Consider the following 18,116-nt stretch of genomic DNA (forward strand, 5'->3'; position numbering starts at 1 on the left):
TAAACTCAATTAAACACAACGCGTTAGCAGATGAAATTAGCTACATGCTCTATAAAACTTAAGTCTTGTTTCTATTTTGTTCTTTTTTTTTTTTTTTTGGCCAAAAAAGAGACAAAGTGTGTCAGGAAAGAAACTAAACATGGGGAAAACATATGTCTTGTCTAACTGAGAAGCCTACCACTATCAGATCCTACCATGCATCTTTTATAATTGCCAATTACAAATCCCTGTTCTAACTGTCTACCTATCTTCTTCAGCATAGGCTTTTGATATTTTTCTCTTATTTTCTGCTTTTAGTGGACCATGATCAGCTATCTTTCTTCAAGGCCAGTTATAAAAACATGTTAATAAAAAGACAGAAAAGGAAAAGTGGATGCTTCACCCATTTTCCTGAACCAAATTTTCTGCAGCACTCTGGTCTCAGGGAAAGGCAACATGTGAGAAGACACCTTTTTTCTCGTCTTCCCTAGGCTGCCCAGCATGCTAGATTTCTAGGTAGATTTATACTCTTTCTTCATGGTAATGTGTGCCTCTTGCCACAGGCTTCAGGCCCTTGGTTTTCCTCGCTTTGCCCTTCACCTCAGACATACCATCAGAGTTAAATAGATTTTTCTGGACATAAATTTTGGATTTTGTACAATAGGGAAGTAGAAGAAATAACCTGTAAGTTGCTCGAGTTTGGGTATTTCTGTGGTTGGATTGTTTGAAAATTTAAGAATTGTGTTTGAACAATAACTTGAAATTGAAACCAGAAAAGGACTTCAAAGCACCAATCTAAATTTTCCTAACTTTCTGAGAAGGTAACTCTTAATTTAAGATTCACTCTTAGGTGTGGGTGAGAATCGCTAGCTTACCTGAAGCAGTTGCTGCCACCTCATGTTATGTTCATAATAATGAAGTGAGAATTTTGGCAAGTGAAAACTGTTTAAAACCTAAGAGGCTGAAAGCATCTGTCAAACAGTGTATTCAGGCCCAAACCTAATGGTTTACAAACCAGATGATGAGTGTGTACATGTTATGAATTGCTGCTGTATGTTGCTTTCCTAAGTTTTGTACACAAAGTGGTGAAAGTTTTCATTCTACTGATGTGGCTCATAAATACAACAGATGAGATGTTTGATAGAAACATTGCTGTCATTTCTAATGAATTCATAAGCTATTGTTCAACTCCCTTTTATGCTACAGCTGAGGGCCCAGGAGTTTGTGTTTAATCAGACACAGTACATGTCTATCTTTCACAGATTGGGATAATGACCTCTATGATTTTTTTGGAAAAGCCTAAGTTCTTAAGTCTGTCAAGTCTGATTTAAGAAGACTCAGTTTAACTTCTTGGAAGAGCTCATTTCTATATAAGCTTTTTATACTTTCAAGTCATCATTCAGTATAGTTTGACTTCCCCTTTGAGTATAATCAGAAGATAGCTTTAGTACGTTCCCAAAGCTGCTAATATACAAGAAGCTACAGTTGATAGCAGGAAAGCAGAAAGGCTGGGTAGAGAAAGAAAGCATAATGGTGTTTGAATTGAATTTTGAGACTAAAAGAGAAAGAATTGAGAGAAGAAATGCCAGTATCCATAACTTCCAGAGAAGGCTGCTTTCATTTGCATTTTGGTATCAGTCAGGGATGAGAATTGCTAGGTGGTCTGCAACAACTGGTACAATCATATTTTATGCCAGGAATAACTATAATCATCCTAACACAAAACCTTGGATTTTCCTCCTAATTGTCTGCAAGTGCAGTCAAGTCTCTTTAGGATTTTCTCTTTTTTTTTCCCCCTTAAAATTCTCTTCTCATTAGGATCTGACTGGAAACCTTGTTTTTCAATGTCAAGTCACTCAACTGATTGTGCACACTTTCTTGGCTTAGTTAGCTGCAGAGTGCCTGAGATGCAGTTAGTAACAGATTCAGTTCTGCAGCATCATGGAAAGGGGAGTGTCTCTTATTTTGATTGCTTTCCTTGGGGGAAAAAAAAATGACTTCATTATCCAGAATTAAGAAATAATCTTTGAAATGGATCCAATTTGATGATTTAATATCCAACAAGATTATAATGAATCTTGCTTTAAAAATATGGTCCAATACCAGGAATTTGAGAGCACATTCAATTTTCATTTTTCTAAATAAAACCTTTGTTTTTGTCCATTTATTTATCTACTGAAAAAAGAAAAAGGTGAATTTTAGCATATATATGTACAAAAATATCTTACATGTGTCATTTCCTTTAGCTAGCTCCTATTTAATGCTTCAATGACTCAATTTAGAAGAACTCAGAGTTTTATAGATTGTTGATTAAAAACACAACAGCTATAAATGTATACTACAATCATAATAAATCATGATAAATGAAAATGTACAGAATGGGAAAAACTAGTATATTTAAATTTCTTACAACCAGAAATATTACATTAACACTTGATAACCTATCTAAATTATATTTATTGATTTTTTTGGAAGCAAGATGTTAATCTAAATCTAAGTTGCATCTGTCTGTCTCCAAATTTCCCAGTGAGGTAGCTCAATCAATGTTGAAAGCCAGTTGCTAAATATGTGTATCACTTCTACCACATATAATTACAGAGGGGTCCTTTCAATAGGTTAGAAGTGAATGGACAGGAACTTCTACCTGCTAGAGCCCTACGGCCCCCTTCCATCTAGCACACTTGATGGGAGGTCTCCCTTGGTCCTCTTTAGTACACCCTTAAAACAATCTGGTAACCCCTCAGCCCATGCTTTAGGGCAACTACCTTCTGTCTGGTTCATTGGAGGAGAATCCCAACCACCTTACTATCTTACAGCATAAGACACCATGTTAAACATTGGGGATGTAGTGATTATTAAGACAGACATGGTCCATGTCCTCATGGAACTAGTGAAAATGACTTCTAACCAGTTATTTGTAAATATGAATAGGCATTTTAAAATCTCCGAACATAGAAAGAAAATTGGCTGCTTGAAAGAGAGGTATTCTATAAGTTAGGACACTGTGTTGTGAGGAAAATCCAATATGAATTAGCTTAAACAAAAATAAAGACAAAAAAGAGGAGAGGGGTATGGAATTTAGAGGCGCTTACACAAATAGAAAATGCAAGAGTATAACTGGTCTTAGTAATAATAACTGAAATGAAGGATTTGGAAAAGCAACAGGAATCTCACCATGGATTTTCTCTGCTTATAAGAATGTCTTAGCCTCATTCTCTCTTGCTGCATATGGGTTTTATCCTCATAGCAGGGAGCATAGTTGCTGGTTACTCTCAACTCCAACACTTTCAGTTTTACAACACAAAAGACCAAGGAGCCTCCCTTCTATCATGTTAAAAATCCCAAGGAAGAATTGTGATTGGTCCAACTTGGGACTCCATGCCTAGTGCAGTCACTGTGGCCAGAATGATGAAGTACTATGATAAGCTTAGCTCGTGGTAAGGGGGTGTACTCTGATTGGGAGCCCCCACCAGAAAGGCATGTTTAGTGTGGTAGAACACTGGAATCAGAAGTGAAGGGTGATGGAGGATGATGAGGGTAATAACAACAATTATATTAGGGGCAAGGGTCACAAAAAACAATCAGAGCAATTGAACTAAAACATAGTTACTGAATAAAACAAGAGACAACTTAAAAGTGTAATTCCTATGTCCAAAAGAATTAAGTATAATACATTAAAAACAGCAATTTTTCATGAAACTAAAGGAAAACATATCTATGGTATTCATGTATTGAGAATGCAAAGACAAGGAGCCCAACCAAGATAATAACCCAATGGATTGCTTTATAGGGATGGTGGCTAATGTTAGTTACAATTTATATTAAAACACACATTTAGCACTAACTATACACTAAGCACTATTCTAAGAATCAATTCATTTGATTTTCACAGCAGCCCAATTAGGTAAGTAGTAGTACTGTTCCCACTCCATAGATAAGCAAACTGAAGCATAGAAAGGCTAAAAGAGTTACCTGAGATCACATAGTGGGTAACTAACAGAACTAGGATACAAACTCAAGCAATAAGATCTGGAGACTGTGCTGCACCTCTAAATTAAGATGTATTTTTGGGGGGAGAACCTTCAAGATGGCAGAAGAGTAAGATGTGGAGATCACCTTCCTCCCCACAAATACATCAGAAATACATCTACATGTGGAACAACTCCTACAGAACACCTACTGAACGCTGGCAGAAGACCTCAGACTTCCCAAAAGGCAAGAAACTCCCCACATACCTGGGCAGGGCAAAAGAAAAAAGAAAAAACAGAGAAAAAATAAGAGGGATGGGACCTGTACCTCTGGGAGGAAGCTGTGAAGCAGAAAAAGCTTCCACACAATAGGAAGCCCCTTCACTGGCGAAGATGGGCAATAGGGGGAGAAAGCTTCAGAGCCAAGGAGGCGAGCACAGCAACAGCAATGCAGAGGGCAAAGCAGAGAGATTCCCGCACAGAGGATCAGTGCCGACCAGCACCCACCAGCCTGAGACGCTTGTCTGCTCACCCACTGGGGCGGGTGAGGGTTAGGAGCTGAGGCTCGGGCTTTGGAGGTCAGACCCTAGGGAGAGGACTGGGGTTGGCTGCGTGAACACAGCCTGAAGGGGGCTAGTGCCACAGCTAGCCGGGAGGGAGTCCGGGAAAAAGTCTGGAACTGCCTAAGAGGCAAGAGACCATTGTTTCGGGGTGTGCAAGGCGAGGGGATTCAGAGCACTGCCTAAACGAGCTCCAGAGACGGGCGTGAGCCTCAGCTATCAGCACGGACACCAGAGATGGGCATGAGACGCTGAGGCTGCTGCTGCCGCCACCAAGAAGCCTGTGTGTGAGCACAGGTCACTCTCCACACCTCCCCTCCCGGGAGCCTGTGCAGCCCGCCGCTGCCAAGGTCCCGTGATCCAGGGACAACTTCCGAGGGAGAACACACAGTGCACCTCAGGCTGTTGCAATGTCACGCCAGCCTCTGCCACCGCCACAAGCTCAACCCGCATTCCGTACCCCTCCCTCCCCCGCCCTGAGTGAGCCAGAGCCCCCTAATCAGCTGCTACTTTAACCCTGTCCTGTCTGAACAGGAACAGACGCCCTCAGGCGACCTACACGCAGAGGCGGGGCCAAATCCAAAGCTGAACGCCAGGAGCTGTTCGAACAAAGAAGACAAAGGGAAATCTCTCCCAGCAGCCTCGGGAGCAGCAGATTAAATCTCCACAATCAACTTGATGTACCCTGCATCTCTGGAATACCTGAATAGACAACGAATCATCCCAAAACTGAGATGGTGGACTTTGGGAGCAACTGTAGACTTGGGGTTTGCTTTCTGCATCTAATTTGTTTCTGGTTTTATGTTTATCTCGGTTTAGTATTTAAAGTTGATTATCACTGGTAGATCTGTTTATTGATTTGGTTGCTCTCTTCCTCTTTTTTTTTTAAATATATAGATATTATATATTTCTTTTTTTCTCTTTTTGTGAGTGCGTTGGTGTATGCTTCTTTGTGTGATTTTGTCAGTATAGCTTTGCTTTTACCATTTGTCCTAGGGTTCTGTCTGTCCATTTTTTTTCTTTTTTTCTCTTTAGTATTGTTTTTAGCACTTGTTATCACTGGTGGATTTGTTTTGTGGTTTGGTTCCTCTCTTCCTTCTTTCTTTTTTTTTCCTTTATTACTTTTTAATTTTTTTATTTTTAATGATCATTTTTTATTTTAATAACTTTATTTTATTTTATTCTATTTTTTCTTTCTTTCTTTTTTCCTCCCTTTTGCTCTGAGCCATACAGCTGACAGGGTCTTGGTACTCCAGCCAGGTGTCAGACCTGTGCCTCTGAGGTGGGAGAGCTGAGTTCAGGACATTGGTCCACCATAGACCTTCCAGCTCCCATTTGTAATATCAAATGGCAAAAGCTCTCCCAGAGATCTTCATATTAATGTTATGACCCAGCTCCACTTGACGACCAGCAAACTCCAGTGCTGGACACCCCATGCCAAACAACTAGCAAGACAGGAAACACAACCCCACCCATTAGCAGAGAGGCTACCTAAAATCATAATAAGGTCACAGACACCCTGAAACAGACCACTGGACGTGGTCCTGCCCACCAAAAGAAAGACAAGATCCAGCCTCATCCACAAGAACACAGGCACCAGTCCCCTCCACCAGGAAGCCTACAAAACCCACTGAACCAAACTTAGCCACTGGGGGTAGACACCAAAAACAATAAGACCTAAGCACCTGCAGCCTGCAAAAAGGAGACCCCAAACACAGTAAGTTAAGGAAAGTGAGAAGACAGAGAAATACGCAGCAGATGAAGGAGCAAGGTAAAAACCCACCAGACCTAACAAATGAAGAGGAAAGAGGCAGTCTACCTGAAAAAGAATACAGAGTAATGATAGTAAAGATGATCCAAAATCTTGGAAATAGAATGGAGAAAATACAAGAAACATTTAACAAGGACCTAGAAGAACTAAAGAGCAAACAAACACTGATGAACAACACAATAAATGAAATTAAAAATCCTCTAGAAGGAATCAATAGCAGAATAACTGAGGCAGACAAATGGATAAGTGACCTGGAAGATAAAACAGTGGACATAACTACTGCAGGGCAGAAAAAAAAAACAGAATGAAAAGAATTGAGGACAGTATTAGAGACCTCTGGACATCAAACGAGTCTTAGAGACCTCTGGACATCAAACACACCAACATTCAAATTACAGGGGTCCCAGAATCAGAAGAGAAAAAGAAAGGGACTGAGAAAACATTTGAAGAGATTACAGTTGAAAAGTTCCCTAATATGGGAAAGGAAATAGTCAATCACGTCCAGGAAGCGCAGAGAGTCCATACAGGATAAATCCAAGGAGAAACATGCCAAGACACATATTAATCAAACTATCAAAAATTAAATACAAAGAAAAATTATTAAAATAAGCAAGGGGAAAACAGCAAATAACATGCAAGGGAATCCCCATAAGGTTAACAGCTGATCTTTCAGCAGAAACTCTGCAAGGCAGAAGGGAGCGGCAGGACATATTTAAAGTGATGAAGGGAAAAACTTATAACCAAGATTACTCTAACCAGCAAGGATCTCATTCAGATTTGACAGAGAAATTAAAACCCTTACAGACAAGCAAAAGCTAAGAGACTTCAGCACCACCAAACCATCTATACAACAAATGCTAAAGGAACTTCTCCAGGCAGGAAACACAAGAGAAGGAAAAGACCTACAATAGCAAACCCAAAACAATTAAGAAAATGGTAATAGGAATACACATATCGATAATTACCTTAAATGTAAATGGATTAAATGCTCCAACTAAAAGACATAGACTGACTGAATGGATACTAAAACAAGACCTGTAGAGATGTTGTCTACAAGAGACCAACTTCAGACCTAGGGACATATACAGATTGAAAGTGAGGGGATGGAAAAAGATATTCCATGAAAATGGAAATCAAAAGAAAGCTGGAGTCGCAATTCTCATATCAGACAAAATAGACTTTAAAATAAAGACTATTACAAGAGACAAAGAAGGACACTACATAATGATCAAGGGATCAATCCAAGAAGGAGATATAACAATTAGAAATATTTATGGACCAACATAGGAGCACCTCAGTATATAAGGAAAATGCTAACAGCCATAAAATGGGAAATCAACAGTAACACAGTCATAGTAGAGAACTTTAACACCCCACTTTCACCAATGGACCAATCATCCAAAATGAAAATAAATGAGGAAACAAAAGCCCTAAATGATACATTAAACAAGAAGGACTTAATCGATATTTATAGGACATTCCATAGAAAAACAACACAATAGACTTTCTTCTCAAGTGCTCATGGAACATTCTCCAGGATAGATCATATCTTGGGTCACAATTCAAGTCACGGTAAATTTAAGCAAAGGAAATAGTACCAAGTATCTTTTCCCAGCACAATGCTATGAGACTAGATATCAATTACAGGAAAAAATCTGCAAAAAATACAAACACATGGAGGCTAAAAAATACACTACAAAATAATCAAGAGATCACTGAAGAAATCAAAGTGGAAATCAAAAAATACCTAGAAACAAATGACAATGAAAACACGATGACCCAAAACCTATGGGATGCAGCAAAAGCAGTTCTAAGAGGGAAGTTTATAGCAACACACTCCTACCTCAAGAAACAAGAAACATCCCAAATTAAGAACTAACCTTACAACTGAAGCAATTAGAAAAGAAGAAAAAAAACCCACCAAAGTTAGCAGAAGGAAAAAATCGTAAAGATCAGATCAGAAATCAATGAAAAATAAATGAAGTAAACAATAGCAAAGATCAATAAAACTAAAAGCTGGTTCTTTAAGAAGATAAACAAAATTGATAAACCATTAGACAGACTCATCAAGAAAAAAAGGGAGAAGACTCAAATCAGTAGAATTAGAAATGAAAAAGGAAAATAACTGACACTGCAGAAATACAAAGGATCATGAGAGATTACTACAAGCAACTCTATGCCAATAAAATGGACAACCTGGAAGACATGGAAAAATTCTTAGAAATGCACAACCTACCAAGACTGACTCAGGAAGAAATAGAAAATATGAATAGACCAATCACAAGCACTGAAATTGAAACTGTGATTAAAAATCTTCCATCAAACAAAAGCCCAGGACCAGATGGCTTCACAGGCGAATTCTATCAAACATTTAGAGAAGAGCTAACACCCATCCTTCTCAAACTCTTCCAAACAATATCAGAGGAAGGAACACTCCCAAACTCATTCTACGAGGCCACCATCACCTTGATACCAAAACCAGGCAAGGATGTCACAAAGAAAGAAAACTACAGGCCAATATCACTGATGAACATAGATGCAAAAATCCTCAACAAAATACTAGCAAACAGAATCCAACAGCACATTAAAAGGATCATACACCATGATCAAGTGGGGTTTATTCCAGGAATGCAAGGATTCTTCAATATACGCAAATCAATCAATGTGATACACCATATTAACAAGTTGAAGGAGAAAAACCATATGATCATCTCAATAGATGCAGAGAAAGCTTTCGACAAAATTCAACACCCATTTATGATAAAAACCCTGCAGAAAGTAGGCATAGAGGGAACTTTCCTCAACATAATAAAGGCCATATATGACAAACCCACAGCCAACATTGTCCTCAATGGTGAAAAACTGAAACCATTTCCACTAAGATCAGGAACAAGACAAGGCTGCCCACTCTCACCACTCTTATTCAACATAGTTTTGGAAGTTTTAGCCACAGCAATCAGAGAAGAAAAGGAAATAAAAGGAATCCAAATTGGAAAAGAAGAAGTAAAGCTGTCACTGTTTGCAGATGACATGATACTATACATAGAGAATCCTAAAGATGCTACCGAAAAACTACTAGAGCTAATCAATGAATTTGGTAAAGTAGCAGGATACAAAATTAATGCACAGAAATCTCTGGCATTCCTGTACACTAATGATGAAAAATCTGAAAATGAAATCAAGAAAACACTCCCATTTACCATTGCAACAAAAAGAATAAAATATCTAGGAATAAACCTACCTAAGGAGACAAAAGACCTGTATGCAGAAAATTATAAGACACTGATGAAAGAAATTAAAGATGATATAAATAGATGGAGAGATATACCATGCTCCTGGATTGGAAGAATCAATATTGTGAAAATGACTCTACTACCCAAAGCAATCTACAGATTCAATGCAATCCCTATCAAACTACCACTGGCATTTTTCACAGAAGTAGAACAAAAAATTTCAAAATTTGTTTGGAAAAACAAAAGACCCCGAATAGCCAAAGCAATCTTGAGAACGAAAAACGGAGCTGGAGGAATCAGGCTCCCTGACTTCAGACTATACTACAAAGCTACAGTAATTAAGACAGTGTGGTACTGGCATAAAAACAGAAAGATAGATCAGTGGATCAGGATAGAAAGCCCAGAGATAAACCCACGCACATATGGCCAACTTATCTTTGATAAAGGAGGCAGGAATGTACAGTGGAGAAAGGACAGCCTCTTCAATAAGTGGTGCTGGGAAAACTGGACAGGGACATGTAAAAGTATGAGATTAGATCATTCCCTAACACCATACACAAAAATAAGCTCAAAATGGATTAAAGACCTAAATGTAAGGCCAGAAACTATCAAACTCTTAGAGGAAAACATAGGTAGAACACTCTATGACATAAATCACAGCAAGATCCTTTTGGACCCACCTCCTAGAGAAATGGAACTAAAAACAAAGATAAACAAATGGGACCTAATGAAACTTCAAAGCTTTTGCACAGCAAAGGAAACCATAAACAAGACCAAAAGACAACCCTCAGAATGGGAGAAAATATTTGCAAATGAAGCAACTGACAAAGGATTAATCTCCAAAATTTATAAACAGCTCATGCAGCTCAATAGCAAAAAAACAAACAACCCAATCCAAAAATGGGCAGAAGACTTAAATAGGCATTTCTCCAAAGAAGATATACAGACTGCCAACAAACACATGAAAGAATGCTCAACATCATTAATCATTAGAGAAATGCAAATCAAAACTACAATGAGATATCATCTCACACCAGTCAGAATGGCCATCATCAAGAAATCTAGAAACAATAAATGCTGGAGAGGGTGTGGAGAAAAGGGAACACTCTTGCACTGCTGGTGGGAATGTGAATTGGTACAGCCACTATGGAGAACAGTATGGAGGTTCCTTAAAAAACTAAAAATAGAACTACCATATGACCCAGCAATCCCACTACTAGGCATATACCCTGAGAAAACCATAATTCAAAAAGAGACATGTACCAAAATGTTCATTGCAGCTCTATTCACAATAGCCCGGAGCTGGAAACAACCTAAGTGTCCATCATCGGATGAATGGATAAAGAAGATGTGGCACATATATACAATGGAATATTACTCAGCCATAAAAAGGAACGAAACTGAGCTATTTGTAATGAGGTGGATAGACCTAGAGTCTGTCATACAGAGTGAAGTAAGTCAGAAAGAGAAAGACAAATACCGTATGCTAACACATATATATGGGATTTAAAAAAAAAAAAAATGTCATGAAGAACCTAGGGGTAAAACGGGAATAAAGACACAGACCTACTTGAGAATGGACTTGAGGATATGGGGAAGGGGAAGGGTAAGCTGTGACAAAGGGAAAGAGAGGCATGGACATATATACACTACCAAACGTAAGGTAGATAGATAGTGGGAAGCAGCCGCAGAGCACAGGGAGATCAGCTCGGTGCTTTGTGACCGCCTGGAGGGGTGGGATGGGGAGGGTGGGAGGGAGGGAGATGCATGAGGGAGGGGATGTGGGAACAGATGTATATGTATGACTGATTCACTTTGTTATAAAGCAGAAACTAATAAAAAAAATAAAAATTAAAAAAAAAAAAAAAAAAAAAAAAATCTTAGAAAAGCACAACCTTCTGAGACTGAACCAGGAACAAACAGAAAATATAAACAGACCAATCACAAGCACTGAAATTGAGACTGTGATTAAAAATCTTCCAACAAGCAAAAGCCCAGGACCAGATGGCTTCACAGGCAAATTCTATCAAATATTTAGAGAAGAGCTAACACCTACACTTCTCAAACTCTTTCAAAATATAGCAAAGGGAGGAATACTCCCAAACTCATTCTACGAGGCCACCATCACCCTGATACCAAACCAGACAAAGAAGTCACAAAGAAAGAAAACTAAAGGCAATATCACTGATGAACATAGACGCAAAAATCCTCAACAAAATATTGGCAAACAGAATCCAACAGCACACTAAAAGGATCATACACCATGATCAAGTGGGGTTTATCCCAGCAATGCAAGGATTCCTCAATATATGCATATCAATCAATGTGATAAAACATATTAACAAACTGAAGGAGAAAAACGATATGATCTTTTCAATAGATGCAGAAAAAGCTTTCAACAAAATTCAACACCCATTTATGATAAAAACCTTCCAGAAAGTGGACATAGAGGGAACTTACCTCAACATAATAAAGGCCATATATGACAAACCCACAGCCAACATCGTTCTCAGTCATGAAAAACTGAAACCATTTCCTCTAAGATCAGGAACAAGACAAGGTTGTCCACTCTCACCACTATTATTCAACATATTTTTGGAAGTTTTAGCCACAGCAATTAGAGAAGAAAAAAACAATAAAAGGAACTGAAATCAGAAAAGAAGAAGTAAAGCTGTCACTCTTTGCAGATGACATCTTACTTTACATAGAGAATCCTAAAGATGCTACCAGAAAACTACTAGAGCTAATGAATGAATTTGGTAAAGTAGCAGGACACAAAATTATTTCAAAGAAATCTTGTGCATTCCTATACACTAATGATGAAAAATCTGAAAGAGAAATTAAGGAAACACTCCCATTTACCACTGCAACAAAAAGGATAAAATAACTAGGAGTAAACCTACCTAAGGAGACAAAAGACCTGTATGCAGAAAACTATAAGACACTGATGAAAGAAATTAAAGATGATACAAATAGATGGAGAGATATACCATGTTTTTGGATTGGAAGAATCAACATTGTGAAAATGACTATACTACCCAAAGCAATCTACAGATTCAATGCAATCCCTATCAAAATGGCATTTTTCACAGAACTAGAACAAAAAATTTCACAATTTGTATGGAAACACAAAAGACCCCGAATAGCCAATGCAATCTTGAGAAAGAAAAATGGAGCTGGAGGAATCAGGCTCCCAGACTTCAGACTATACTACAAAGCTATAGTCATGAAGACAAAATGGTACTGGCACAACCAGAAATATAGCTCAATAGAACAGGATAGAAAGCCCAGAGACAAACCCACACACATATGGTCACCTTGTCTTCGATAAAGGAAGCAAGAATATACAATGGAGAAAAGACAGCCTCTTCAATAAGTGGTGCTGGGATAACTGCACAGCTACATGTAAAAGAATGAAATTAGAACACTCCCTAACACCATACATAAAAATAAACTCAAAATGGATTAAAGACCTAAATGTAAGGCCTGACACTATAAAACTCTTAGAGGAAAACATAGGCAGAACACTCTCTGACATAAATCACAGCAAGATCATTTTTGACCCACCTCCTAGAGGAAGGGAAATAAAAACAAAAATAAACAAATGAGACCTAATGAAACTTAAAAGCTTTTGCACAGCAAGGGAAACCATAAACAAGATGAAATGACAACCCTCAGAATGGGAGGAAATATTTGCAAATGAAGCAACGGACAAAGGATTAATCTCCAAAATTTACAAGCAGCTCATGCAGCTCAATATCAAAAAACCAAACACCCCAATCCAAAAATGGGCAGAAGACCTAAATAGACATTTCTCCAAAGAAGATATCCAGATTGCCAACAAACACATGAAAGTATGCTCAACATCACTAATCATTAGAGAAATGCACATCAAAACTGCAATAAGGTATCACCTCACACCAGTTAAAACGGCCATCATCAAAAAAATCTATAAATAGTATATGCTGGAAAGGGTATGGAGAAAAGGGAACCCTCTTGCACTGTTGGTGGGAATGTAAATTGATACAGCCTCTATGGAGAACAGCATGGAGGTTCCTTAAAAAACTAAAAATAGAACTACCATACGACCCAGCAATCCCACTGCTGGACATATACCCTGAGAAAACCATAATTCAAAAAGAGTCATGTACCACAATGGTTACTGCAGCTCTATTTACAATAGCCAGGACATGGAAGCAACCTAAGTGTCCATGTACAGATGAATGGATGAAGAAGGTGTGGCACATATATACAATGGAATATTACTCAGCCATAAAAAGAAACGAAATTGAGCTATTTGTAGTGAGGTGGATGGACCTAGAGTCTGTCATACAGAGTGAAGTAAGTCAGAAAGAAAAAAAAAATACCCTATGCTAACACATATATATGGAATCTAAAAAAAAAAAAAAGGTTCTGAAGAACATAGCAGTAGGACAGGAATAAAGACGCAGACATAGTGAATGGACTTGAGGACACAGGGAGGGGGAAGGGTAAGCTGGGACGAAGTGAGAGGGTGGCATGGACTTATATATACTACCAAATGTAAAATAGATAGCTAGTGGGAAGCAGCCGCAGAGCACAGGGAGATCAGCTCGGTGCTTTGTGACCACCTAGAGGGGTGAGATAGGGTGGGTAGGAGGGAGATGCAAGAGGGAGGAGATATGGGGATATATGTATATGTATAGCTGACACACTTTGTTATAAAGCAGAAACTAACACACCACTGTAAAGCAATTATACTGTAATAAAGATGTTAAAAATGTATCTTTTAAAATTGATAAGTGTCCCTATGCTTATGGACAAGATAAGAACATATTGGGCACCTGAGATTGAGGTTCTCTTCCATGAACCTGCCAGCCAGCATGTCTATGTGGAACTCAGAGTGACCAAGGGAGTTATTTCAGAAACATCCTTATCATGTGGTCTTTTAAGAGCTTGAACATAAAATTTTCTTGTGCTTTTTCTCTGTCACACATCTTCAAAATTAAGCTATTGCTAAAGATCAGGCTGCCTATAATTTTTTATACATTTTATAGTTAATACATTGTATCATTAATACACTGAAATAAAATTAGTCTTCCAGAATTCAAGACTAATAAGGAGGCAAAGATATAGCAAAGGTATTGAAACTTCACACCCAATCTCCTATGCATAATCAGGCCAAAATTTCCATATGGCACCAAATGATAATCAGGCCTGACAGTAATAATTGAGATCCATGATAACTGCTAGAATTGAAGTGATCTATGGATGAAGCAATAAAATCAATGGATCAGAAGGAGAATCTTGGTAGCGGTTCATGCGGAAGGAATGAAGATCATAACTCTACAGGAATAATCTTCCAAAGATAAATTGGCTGTGTTGGAAATGCATTCTTGAATACCTTGAACTATTCAAATTTATCTGATTGGGTTGATGTATACCAATGTATACATCATTGGTATACATAGTGGGGCTTATGCAATGGGTAAGGAAGACAGTGGGCCTGGTTTTCAGATGCTTGAAGCTTGAAGTTGCCTGTACCTGCTCCTCCAGTGCATTTCTATGGAACTGGAGAAGCTAGTAAGCTGTGCCACAAATATCCCCCCTCCACATTCTCACATTTATTTTACTTTTGTTTTGTGGTAGTAATTTTATTGAAGTATATTTTACACATGGTAAAATACACAGCTCTCAAAAATATAGGTTGAAAAGTTTTGACAAATGTATACATCTGTGTAACAACCAACCAAATTATCTGAATCAAGATAAAGAGCCATGACCTCTTAATGGTTAAACCTGAGTTAAATCAACTGTGAAACTATAATGTGTGGGAGCTTAATAATTCCAGGTTACTTAGAAATCAAATCTAATGGTATCCTTATATATGCAAAGAAATGAGATGTGACCTATGGCCTTAAACATTTCTTTTACTGTAAGGAAAGAACTACTGATTATAATGTCATAAAGTTTTCAATTCAGGATGGAAAAAAGTACAAGAAAATAAACAGAAAGTGGATGGATAAATTCATAAAACAAGAAGCAGTAAATAAGTTAAAAGCAGGAACCCAGAAGAATTAACCAATAAAGTTAAGAGCTGGTTTTCTGAAAAGAAAAATAACATATGACAATGTGCAAATGTTGAGGAAATGGATAAATAATAAAAGAGAAAAAAACAAGTGCATAACTTTAAGAAAAGAGATGTAATCACATTTATGGAAGAGAGATTTAAAATAATAAGAAACAGGACATGTAAATTTATACTAATAAGCTAAAAATCTAAAAGCACTATTTTAAAGTATATTATAGATTCAAAAAGGAAAATGCTTTAAGCACGACAAATAAATACAAGAAAATAGTTTTACATCTTCTATTGGTAAATGTCTTTGTGAACATGACTCCAAATTCAGAAGCAAAAAAAGAAAAGATCTACATTAAAACACTTTTAAAAAGTAAAAGCTTCTACATGGAAAAACATACAAAATTTAAGAACAAATAACAAACTGGTAAATTTTTTTTGTAATACATATAAAGATCAAAATGTTAACCTCTTTATTATTTAAAGAGTTCTTACTAACCAATAAGAAATAAAAAGACAAGTCAGTATAAATATAAGCAAATTACATAAACAGACAACACACAGAAGAATAAATAAATGAACAATAAGAAATTGAAAGGATGCTCCATATTGTTAAAATCATAAAAACCCAAAGAACTATGAGGAATCAATGTTTTATCAACCAAGCTGAGAAAGAATTTAAAAGATAAATATGACCCAGTATCGGGGAGGATATGGGAAAACAAGCACTCATATCCAGTGCACATGAGTATAAACTGGTCTGGCTCTTCTGGTGAGCAATTTTGTAATGATTCAAATATTTAAATCTGTATCCTCTTTGACACAACAATTCAAATTCTAGGAATTACTATAAAGAAACAATCAACGAGTTAAAAGATACATACACAAGGGTATTTATTGCAGCAGTTTATAAGAGTAAAAACTGGAAACCTAAATATCCCTCAATAGGGTTTGATTTTATATATACATATAATCCATAAAAGATGAATTTGAATTACACATATGGAGAAGGATGAAGGACTAAATCTTTCTCACCCCTATTTTCATAAATGAAGTTTAACTGGATCACAGCCAACCCGTAAATTTACTCACTGGCTACCGCTGCTTTTGAGGTCAAAGGTAGAATTGAGTAGCTGTGACAGAGACAGTATGATCACAAATCCTAAACTATAAAATATCTGGACCTTTACAGAAAGTCTGCCAAACTCTGCTCTACTGATAGAGAATAACACATATAGTAAATAAAATAAGATTAAAAGTACTGTTACACAATTATACATATGAATAGATAGAGACAGAGAGAGAGATAGACAGACAGACAGACATACTAGAATTGTTTAGTAAGAACATCACAAGTGAACCTGCTTGAATCTATCTTGGATGGTTAATACACTGAAATACCTTTGGAACATGATCTGAACATAAATTTTCAACATACAGATCACCATAAAGATGAACTCTAGTGCAGAGATGTAGACGATGTAGATGATAGAGCTGAGTCTAAACTCAGTTTATTCTATTTTATTGCGTTTTCTTTATAGATAGCTTTGTGTGTGTGTGTGGTTTGCTTCTTTCTCTTAGAAGTTAAATTGAAGAAAGCCAAAAATTTTTACATTAATATATTAAGGATGAGCTGTTAAATATGTATGCCAAAATGTACAATGGTATATCTAATCTGAAAGTGGACATATTCTTCTAGTTAATTTTCTAAAGTTGTTCTATTAAAATGATTCTTTTTTTATAATATAGTAAAATGAAGTGGAATTCGTAGAAATGAGGATGTGTGTGACTGAGTAATCACCTAATTGAATGCAATAACTTTCAATTATCACTGATATAGTTGGAGGTACTGTAATTTATTATATTACATTTTTATTGTAATCCTTTCTATTATAGCCAAAACAGCTTTGTAGAGGTCGAGTTCAGAAACAGAAAAAAAAAATTATGCTACTTTGTATTTTAAGTCATTCAACAGTACTTTATTTACTCACATATAGTCCCTTTGTATGTTTCCCCACTTCTAGTTTCTAGCAGGAACATTTGACATTTCCACAAAGTTTCTTTCCCAGTGGGCTATTACTAATGTCAACAAAGCAGTAGGAGATCCTCTGAAGATTTAGAAAAAGGAGTTGGACAGGCACAAATGACCCCTGTTTGCTTAGAGTAAAATGAAGTGTTTACCTCTATATTCAACAGTTTTAGTTCTCCAGGAGGAAAATTATGCTTTAAATCAGTACTCCTCAAATTCTGTCCCTTAAAAGATTATAAAGCTCTGTGGTAATACTCAGGAGCTGTTCAAAATTTGTTTCCTAAAAATGTATTTTAAAATCATTTTTAAATTGATCATTAAAAACAAGCATATAGGGCCTCCCTGGTGGCGCAGTGGTTGAGAGTCCGCCTGCCGATGCAGGGGATACGGGTTCGTGCCCCGGTCCGGGAGGATCCCATATGCCGCGGAGCGGCTGGGCCCGTGAGCCATGGCCGCTGAGCCTGCGCATCCGGAGCCTGTGCTCCGCAACGGGAGAGGCCACAACAGTGAGAGGCCCG

Source organism: Hyperoodon ampullatus (assembly GCF_949752795.1).
Source record: "Hyperoodon ampullatus genome assembly, chromosome: 3".
NCBI classification, from domain to species: domain Eukaryota; kingdom Metazoa; phylum Chordata; class Mammalia; order Artiodactyla; family Ziphiidae; genus Hyperoodon; species Hyperoodon ampullatus.